We start from the raw sequence: 10,043 nt of genomic DNA on the forward strand, positions 1-10,043 counted from the left end.
TAAGTAAACAGATACTTCAAATTAAAAGCGTTTAGTTTCTACTCAAACACCGATGAACTCAAAATCATAAACAATATGCTCGACAACGGTGCCATAACTTAAGTCGGTGAGTGTAGTTAAGGTTTAATTTGTCTCAAGGGTATTTGTTTTTTTAATCTCCCAACCGCATCTAATTGAAATGTTTTGACATCTTTTTAAAATTCTGATCTCGTTCTGTTCAAATGACGTGAGTAAACTCAGCTGGAAACACAATAAAGCAGCAAAGGATACATACAAATAAAAAAAATCTGTTTTATTTTTTATACATGCCTACTTTTTACCCAACTACTGGAGAATTAATGACGCCTTTAAAGTGTTTACTATCTAAAAGAAAAGTACTGAAAAGCGAGAAAAATGGCGCCTACCTTTTACACATCAGATACTTTTTCATTACGATTCTATACTGATGGAATTGTTAGCGTAAAATCGAATTAACGCCTCTAAAATGTTTAGATAACGTGCTTGTCACCAAGCCTCCAATTCAGGAGAAGTTCGTTTTTCTCCGTTTTCGTCAGCGTCTACTATAAAGTCGTCCAGTCCTTCCATGGCCGCGCGCAACTCAGCCTCAAGATCAAGGCTCATGTCCACTCCTTCGGTGAAATCAGGAGTGCTGACAACATCTGGTGAGCCAGGGGGTGGGGAGGATCCACAGCTTCTTCTATCGGTTCTTTGTCAAGTGATTCGTCCGCTGTCGAGTTAACTTCATTGTCAAGTTTTGGATTCTCGTCTTGTTGTTTTTCAGACTCATCCTCGTTGTGTTCAGTTTGATTTTCAGTTATTTCATCACTCCCAGTACCTGCTGTAGGTAGATTATTTTCGTCATTCATGGGAACAGAATCTCCATCAACTGTCAAGGAAACAGTTTGTTCATGTGAGTTGTGATTCTCCTCGACCTCTTTACTTTGTTCAGGTTTTGCAGTTTCTGTCTCCTCGATCACTTTAAGGTCCGTTCCTTCTTCTTTTTCTTCACTGCTTCCATGATCAGCATTTTGTGGTTGCTGGCTCAAATCAACGTCTTCATCAGCTTCCTCGACTTCTGAGAGGTTAGCCACAGCATTCCCACTTTCCTCGACTTCAGACAGGTTAGCCACAGCATTCCCACCTTCCACTTGGCTTGTCCCATCAGCCACACTACATGATGCTATACTGCTCTTCTCTTCTACCTCACTAACAGGATCAAGCCTGGGGGCACTAGGAACTACCGGGGCTACCAGCAAGGCCTCCGGGGACGGGGGAGGGGGGATAGAGCCACAGATATCCGCAGACGGTGATGATACTTGTGCCACCATTGAATACGTTTCCATATCGTCTCGTGTCAAACTAGGAGCTAACGATGAATCAGACAGAATTTGCTGCACTGGTAAATCTCTTGAATCCCTGGGGGAGCTAATACGGGGCGGGGTACTCTTGGGTCTGCGTAGGACACGCCTTGCTAGTGACTGAACAGTTAAGGACTTAGGCACACTTTCCGCCGGGGGCTGCCTGAGGGGCTTAGGGGCTCTCCGAGAAGGTGTTTCTAAGAACTGAATTGGAGTCCTTGACCTGGGTGGTCTCCAGGCAGGTGCAATGTAACCTGGTAAATCTGTTGATATCTCTGGCTCTTTGACAACATTCAGTTTGCCCGTCATTTTTTGACCTGCTATACGCATTTCTTTTCTGCCATAAAGATCCCCGTGGAATTCGGCTAGAATGTCATGAGGGATGTATGTTTTACTCCCAGGGCTTGGGCTCCGTCCTGTACGCGGTGGTACATCATTTTCGATGATATTAATTATCATTCTGTCGTGTGGCCATTCTTCAACGTCCTTCCTATTCGATAATGGCGTCAGATTCGGATCACGTGACAGAACCTCTTCAGTTAAAAACACTGGTTCCACAGCTACCTCGTCCCCCTCCCCCTCAGGGCTACCTAGTGCCTCGCGGCTCATCACGGTTTCGTCTTGATCGTCAACACTGCTCAATGTCTCCCATCTTCTAATGTGACGTGACGTAACGGACGTGCTATGCTCTCTGGCATATGGTGTCCGTGAATACTGTCCATATCTGTCAGGACTGATAGGCGTTGGGGCAGGCGCATGTACTGGAGTTGGAGAATATCTGCAATCAGAACATTTATAAGTTAGTTCCTCTCAGCATTTCACTTTTCATACTGATTTCGCTTTCCAAAATTCAGCAAATCAATTTTTAAATCACTTTGTGATTAAACTTGTCTTCCGTTTGTGAGTGCTACAATTGATTCATAAAATTCCTGAAATCTATCTGACCAATGAACATTAATGAAAAGGAAATCTGCTATCTTTCAGCCAATCAGCATCTATTAAAACCGACAGCAATCGGGACGGAGATACTTAATTCTTCCCGCGCTACCCACCAGTCATTGAATTTGTGCTGCGAGTTCTGATTGAATAATACTGCCCCTGTAGGGAATCTAAGGATGGGTAGTTATTGAAGTGAAATCACACAACAAGTTGTTCCACTGCACAGAAAGTCTTTTCCAAAATATGCAGTTTCGTTAGTCAGCTTAAAACACGGAGTGTACCTATAACAATTTACCTAAGCCAGCTTACAACAGCCTAAAAAGGACTCAGCTACCGTAAAATGGCGATTTAATAGTTGTTCTGCCCAATGAACTTCTCTTGCTACATTGTAATGCGGGCATAATGTACAACGTATGTATACTTGATTGTAATGGAGAATTCAATTGTCATGTTCGTCTTAAGGATTAACTAGGTATTTCAAATAAACCTTGCTGGGCAAGAATAGTAACAAAAGATTTAATATTATTGTTACCTCAGTGCTGAAGTCATGTGACCTCTGACAGGCCAGTACTGGTTCATGTGCTCATCACTTGGTGAAATAAGCTCACTGGCACCCAACGTCACATCCAGAGAACTGTCGCCAAGAGCACAAAGCTGAGAGTCCTGTGCTGCAACCTCCTCTCTTGGTGTTCCTGTGGGAGTTGGGGTAACTGATACCACATCAACAGGTTCCATTGCCACGCCTAAATCCAAGTTACGAGGAATGGAGTTCATACAGTGATGTAATCGAGCTTTGGATTGCTGGTCTGAAGGTACACCAACTGAAGAAAGAGGCAATAAAGCACGGCCTTGCTTTGCTGTCAGTTTATCACTCACTTCTTTGATCATGTTCAACTCCAGCTTTGTGCCTTGTTTGGAGTTACCTAATATCCCGTCCCCTCCCTCCTCATCTGTTACTTCTTCCTCCACAGGAGGGGTGAAGTGCGAGTTAATGTCAATATCAAGCAGCATGCGTGAGTTTTCATCATGTAAAGTTTGTTCCAGAGTCTGCTTGCCTGGTTCAGCAATGTTCACTTTTTTACCCAGGTCAGTTTTCACTGGTTTACCATCTGACAGCACCTCTGCTCTTGGACTTGACTGTTGCTTTGGTTGAGCCTCTAAACCCAAAGGCAACTCTTGATCATCTGTCGTGCTGTTAAAAGTAGCAAGAACAACTTGAAACTTTAAAACTGGAATCTTCTTTCCAGTGTTTGAGGTTTCCATGCCTCTGTTACTTTGGTAGGAAGTGCTGGGGGAGGGGGTGTGTGTGTGTGTGTGTGTTTAGGGGGGGGGAGGGGAAGGGAAAAAAACAAGTCACTGGAAACAAAGCTGTGAACAAACGAGGAGGCCTGGGTTAAAATCCATAAGAAGTACTGACATTGATTGGAAAATTGAAATCTTCCTTAGACAATAAAATCAAATCACAGTAGTGTAGCTAGTAAATAACTAACAGTCAAACATGGTACTGTTATCTAAATAATGGCATGTACAATGTGTACCTTGGCTTGAGATGCTGAAGAATTCCAGCAATAACTGACTTTGGAAAGTCCCCAAAATCTTCTAACCTACGGAGAAGAGAAAAATCTCACAATTGAGTATCATTGACATTGAAAAAAATATCCACACCCACTCCATGGAAGGTCACTGGAAATTCCAAAACTTTTATAGGAGAGTTTGAACCTAAATTGCAATAATTTTTCCAGAGGAATGGGCTCATGTACTCTTTATGATGCAAGACATTGTTGACCTGCAAAACAATGACTGGGTCCCTTGCAGGGAGGACAACAAGCCCAAAACTACAAGGAGGATGATGGGGAAGGGGGGGGGGGGGGGGGGTGGTGGGGTTCAAACCAAAAAGAACCTTCCATAGGGGGTTATATGGATATTTTCAGAAATCAACACAATGTAAATGCTTGTCGCATACCCATATTTGGAGAGGTCCAGATGCTGAACATGCACTCGGCGATGAGAACTAGCTCGGCTTGGACTGTAAGGTAGTCCTACAGTAGGAGATCTGCGAGGCTCTGGACGTTTCTGGTAAAAGGAAATTCAAAATTATCTCACTCAAAACAGCTTCAACATATTACGGTACTCAGGTTTAATGAACAGCACAAACTACCGGTACTATTTATTACCAGTAGCTGGAATAAGTCTGAATAAGTGATAACATGATCTTGGGGGGAGGGGGGACGGGAGGGGTTGGGGTTATAAACTCAAGTGCAGCCAAACTAAAGCTTTAACAAATAAATTGTAGCTAGCTTGACTGTTAACCTGCAAGAGCATATGTATCTTTATTCTCTCCCAGGCTGGACTTAATGTGAGCTACATGTAGACTTTGTGAGGTTAGTCTTTGTGTATAAACACTTTGCAGGTGCATTATTTAGATGTGTAAATTGTAACCTTCACATTAGTTAAAAATTGTGATAGTAGCTCAATTTCTTACTGGTTTGGTTTTTTCCATAGCAGCTGGGATCATGTCTTCTGTGACATCTTTAAAGGCTATTCTCCGAGGGTCTTTCCTGTTGGTAATTGATCTATACACAATAAAAGAAGCAAGGTGAATTCACAAATCAAAGTAGTTTGAAATCATTTTGACCTGAAATTAATTTTAAACTATAGCTTTCAGCTACATAAAAAAAAACCTAAACCAGTTGTTGCTTTTATTAATTCCGTACATGTACATGGTTTTAAACTGGTTTGCACTTAGCTTCGAGAGCACTAGCTGTAACCTAATTATGCTAAATACAGGTACAATATTTGATTAAAGTAATCTTTTTTTTGCAAATTTATATTAGCTCAAAAAGAATGCAAAAAAAACTTACCCAGTGCTTTTTGCTTTTCTCTTTTTTCTCTGCAAATATAAAGAAAGCTATAAAATCAGTTCAGAAAATAGAAAAAAGAATAAAAGCAATTAATAAAAATGAAACTGTTTAGCCTTGTTGAAAAGTAAAAAGAAATAAAAATAAAAACCAAAATGAAATATTGTCAATATTTAGGATTAATATACAAGGTAACCTGGGGATATTATTTCCTCTAAAATTTGTCTTGACCTTACATGTATACTATCGTTATTTAATTTTTTCTACGTATATCTGAGGCTTAGGTTCAATGTTTATGCATTAAGAACTCATTCTGTAACAAGGATCAGCATTCATTCCTTATGCCGTGCAGTGTGTATGTTGTAAGTCATACTAGTTTTCAGGTAAAATCTGTTCCAACCCAAACCTAAAGATAACACTCACTTAAAACAATTTGACTATACAAGTACAAATAATTTACCCTGTTTGTTTGGCACCATATAAGATAAGCTGAGGTAATATACACATCCTTCCAGTCTTGTAATAATTCATCATTTTCATACATCTCATGGACACCCACAATAGATGCTTTGCCCTCCTCACAGTGAGGAGAATCAGCAGGATCTGCAACAGACTGCAACTTCTTTTTCCATAACATTCGCTTCTGGTAATCTGTTAGCATTGTTGGTGAGACTGGAGATGGACGTGGAACACGCACAGTAGGAGTGCATGATAATGATTGACGATGACTGTTGGATTAAAAAAAAAAACATTAAGAAAAGATTAAATGGCACACATATTTACATAGGGCTGATGCCAAAATGAGAGGCCAAGTTTGGAATAGTTTGATAGTAAATTTTATATAGTTAATATTATTATTATAATTATTATTATTATTATTATTACTTTTGTAAAAAACAAAACACAGCTGCAGTAATCACTGGTTTCCTAGGAAATTATTAACGGTAATTTTAGTTTTCCTTGTCAACAACAACGCTTCCCTGGACCAAGTTTCTGTTAAAGGTCGAGATTCTTGTGAAAAATAAACTGCTTCCCAGACCATGATTGCGCGCTGTGACATGTGTAAAAAGCCCGGGGGGCACTCCCATACATGAGCTATATAGGTATGTGCCGCTGTGAAGGGTATGGTTTTCAAGCAGTTTAGTCTGGGATAGGGTATAGAAATCAGCGAGTTTTGGTCTAGAATAGGGTATCATTTGCCAGAAAACTGATCACTAGTATGAGGAATTCTGTCCAGAATATGAATAGAAACTCGGAAGAGGAAGAGGCCTTCTAAAACGTTAAGAAAATCATCCCAGCAACGTTGTTGACAGATGGTTTTCCATTAAAAACATAAACGGTGACACAGTTCTGAAAACGGCAAGTCTGGGATAGGGTAGCAATTTTTGGTGTTCAGTCTAGTAAAGGGTTGTGAAATCAGCTGAACAGGGTCTAGCATAGGGTAAGGGTTTCAGAGTCCCAGTGGCACATCCCCACCCAAAAATATATAGAGTACCCCCCGGGGGGGGGGGGGTAAAAAGTAGTTGTCTTCCTACCTGAGGTCAGGTGATAAAGAGGGTAATGATGATGATCGATGATGATATCTATTTGACTGTGATGAAGAACGGCCGTTGATTGGTGCACTGTTTTGCCTGAGGTCTGTCTCCCCAAATACGTCAACAACTTTCAGTGTTGGAAGAGAACCTGGAATACAAATCTTTTGTTAATTAGAATTCTATTACCAGTAAGTGGCTAAAAGGTACAGCATTAGTAAAATTAGTTAAATTTTATGCTTGTCTTTGAAAGTAATTGTAATTAAATGAGCCTTTAGAGTTTTCCCTGATCATAAGTATTTTAAATGATTCATAAATGAACTGCAGATGTATATGAAAGTGATAAATGATCATCTCAGTGAATTTTCTATTATTATTGGAATAGAGAAGCCTGAAAAAAAAAATCCAGAGCTTCAAAATTTACGGCTGAATTTTTTCATCAGGCTTCTTTATTATTCCAAGGAATAAACATAGGCACGCTAAGCGTGCAGGAGTTATTTTTCAATTTATGGGGTGGCTTGGGGTGAAACTGGGTGATTGTCCTGTTGGGATGGTTTATACCATGGGTTGAGCTATTTGTGTATGGCGCCCCACGGAGTCACTTTTTTGCACAAAGTTTGCTTGCAAACAAAATAATTTTTACATGCATTTTGATACATCAGAACTGTTTTATTTAATACGGAAATTTTCATCATTTAATTAAAAAACAAAACTAATTCAATTGTCAAAATGTCACAAAATGGCACGTTCTTATTCTGTTTAAAGCGGTTATTTTGTTGCTAGCTTTGTAGCAACCGTAATGGGTTACTTTTGTTTGTTACGGAATACTTTTGGCTTTTTGCCAAACACTGTAACATGATACCGTTGTTTTTCTCACTTTTGTAACATGATACCTTTGTTTTTTTTAAAACGAACGTAACACGATACCCTTGTTTTTCTCGAAAAAAGCCACGTCTCCATATAGACATTGAACGAAAAGTACTATAATAAACGAAGTAATAAACGAATCAAATAAAAAAACCACTCTCTTCGGAAAAGTTCTTTAAAGCGCAGTACACCTGGAGTATTTGTTTCCTGTCAAAACTGCTCAACAAAGATTTTCGTTCATTCACAACGTAAATTCTATTCAACAAACAAGAACTTATTGAGTTATCAAGTTGTCACGAAATGGCACGCTCTTATTCTGTTTTTGCTATCGATCGTAGTTGCTTTTAACAGTAAAGTTACTTGTACCGGTTCAATGTTTGAACGAAATGTTAAATGTTAAATGTTTGAACGAAATGTTTTACAGTTGATTTCATTTTACTTTGGCCGCCCCCTTTGCGAAGTTTGTTGGGAAATTGGAAACTTTGTTATGAAGTTGCCAATTACGGTGCGAGTTTGCGAATCAAATTGCAAACATCGATACAAATTTCCCGACTTCGGCCCGACTGAACTTTCCAAGTTTGGTAGTTGAGGAGAAACAAGACATGTTGCTCGAAAGTCATGGCGATTTCTGAACTCGAAGATTTTAGAACTTGTCAAGGAAAGTAGCTTGAAGTGCAAGACAACGTTTCGCATCAGCGATCTGCCGATAAATAAATATCATGCATGTAGAAATTTGGTCAAATTTTAACTTTTTTGTATGAAAACACATATTTAACGATCTCTGTGAGGCATAATCTTCACTGTCTTCAATTTCAAGTCTTCTGTGTTTGTAAACCGGATGAAACTGGATGGTTTACCCATATGTAAAATTGATTTTAATCGAAGCCGACGCGACGCGACGCATCACGACAGGGAAGACTAATTTGTTCGAGACAACATGTTTACGGCTCGCTGAACATAAACGTTTTTTTATTTTTATGACATTTGTTCCAACAGTTTAGCGTAGCAAAGCCCTTTTTGATAACATAACTACAGAAGGATTTAATAAATTAGGGCCGAAGTTGGGAACTTTGTATCGAAGCTCACAATTTGATTCGCAAACTACGAATACGTTTCAAATCCATGATAATTCACAACTCACCAATTAATCTTTCAACGAAAACGAACTGCGACACGCTGCGATACATAATTTCGTCAGATTACTTCGCCTTTATAAACTGCAATTTGATTGGTTCTGATAGTACCTGAAATCTGATTGGTGTGACAAACAAACATACTTCACTGACCCATCGACCCACTGAGCCACGGAACATCGCGCCGACTAAAGAGCTATTTTGAAAAAATAACTCAAAAATGCTTGAATGTTCTTTCAGACAAAGAGTTTCGCACCGATGGAGTCACTCTGGGTGTTTAAGCTTGGATTCCGTTCCTTGATGTACAACATAACATAATTGAGACAATCAAATTTCTGTTGGCACTTCCGTTGGACATGGAATTGGCTATCTTTGAGGAGGCTTTTGTCACCAAGGGCTTCACACCTAAGGTGTGAAAATTGACACCTCATATATCAATATCACCTCATATTGTAATGTCCAGGTCTTGGTTAATAAGCCTTTGAAGACATTTATTTTCAAATTAGACATGTTTTGAGCAGTTCTACCTTTAATCAAACTTAATTATATTATTGCTGAATGATAGGTGAAAGTTTTTGCAAAGTTTCATAGCCATTGTCTCAAAGCGAAAAAGTTATGACGCAAAGTTTGTCATGTGCCTGGAATTTCTACGGTGCCACCTTAAATCACGTTTCACCGGAAAAATAGGTAGCTCCAATCACGCTTCACACAGACAGTAAAAACAAAACAGGGACAACAACAACATTATATTAAGTTAATAACATAACAATATGCAGGGACTGCTCAAATCAAGGATTAAAAAGGCAGCATGGAATATCATCTGGCCTTTGAAATATTAATCAAAACTGATTAGGAAATATGTTAATAAGACTGTTTAAACCACAAAAAATGCTCCAAAGACCGAAGTTATGCTTTTTGAGGTTTTTCAACAGTCTTCCTCATGAATTTTTAACCAAAAGCTTAACAGCTCCTGATATGATTGTTTCATTATAATAATAATCTCCCTTGCTTACCCTCGTCATCGTTTTTCCTGCTCTTAGCAAGCGCATCGAAGTCTTGTTCTTTCACTGATTCACTGCTATGAATTCCATTTCTTAGTCTAACAGCATCTTTCACTCTTTGCAAGTTTGCTCTCCAACATTCAGGATGTTGACACAAAGCACCGCATGAACTTTCACTTTTCATCGCCGTCAACTGCGTGACGCAACTTTCCTATCTTGTGAGTAAACACAGTTTGAAGAGAAAGGCTGCAATCCTTCTAATCTGCATTGTTTTTACACCAAATAACCAACAAACCACGAACTATAAAGCAGCTCGCTTGTCTTCACCAACAACTAGCCTTTTGCTTACCAGTGA

At 39.3% G+C, this 10,043-nt stretch overlaps 1 pseudogene across 1 annotated transcript; it reads right to left on the bottom strand.

Annotated features, from left to right (window-relative positions):
* Positions 1-277: 277 nt before the first annotated feature.
* On the bottom strand, positions 278-10,041 carry LOC144635745 (uncharacterized; annotated as a pseudogene). The gene is made up of 9 exons (XR_013567412.1): positions 9,701-10,041; positions 6,691-6,838; positions 5,616-5,883; positions 5,159-5,187; positions 4,780-4,870; positions 4,261-4,370; positions 3,836-3,901; positions 2,830-3,489; positions 278-2,136 (listed from the first exon to the last, which is right to left on the bottom strand). The product of XR_013567412.1 is annotated as an uncharacterized LOC144635745 (transcript).
* Between the last annotated feature and the right edge of the window lie 2 nt (positions 10,042-10,043).

The sequence above is a fragment of the Oculina patagonica genome, chromosome 1 (genome assembly GCF_052425735.1).
Source record: "Oculina patagonica isolate OP01 chromosome 1, crgOcupat, whole genome shotgun sequence".
Classification (NCBI taxonomy): Eukaryota; Metazoa; Cnidaria; class Anthozoa; order Scleractinia; family Oculinidae; genus Oculina; species Oculina patagonica.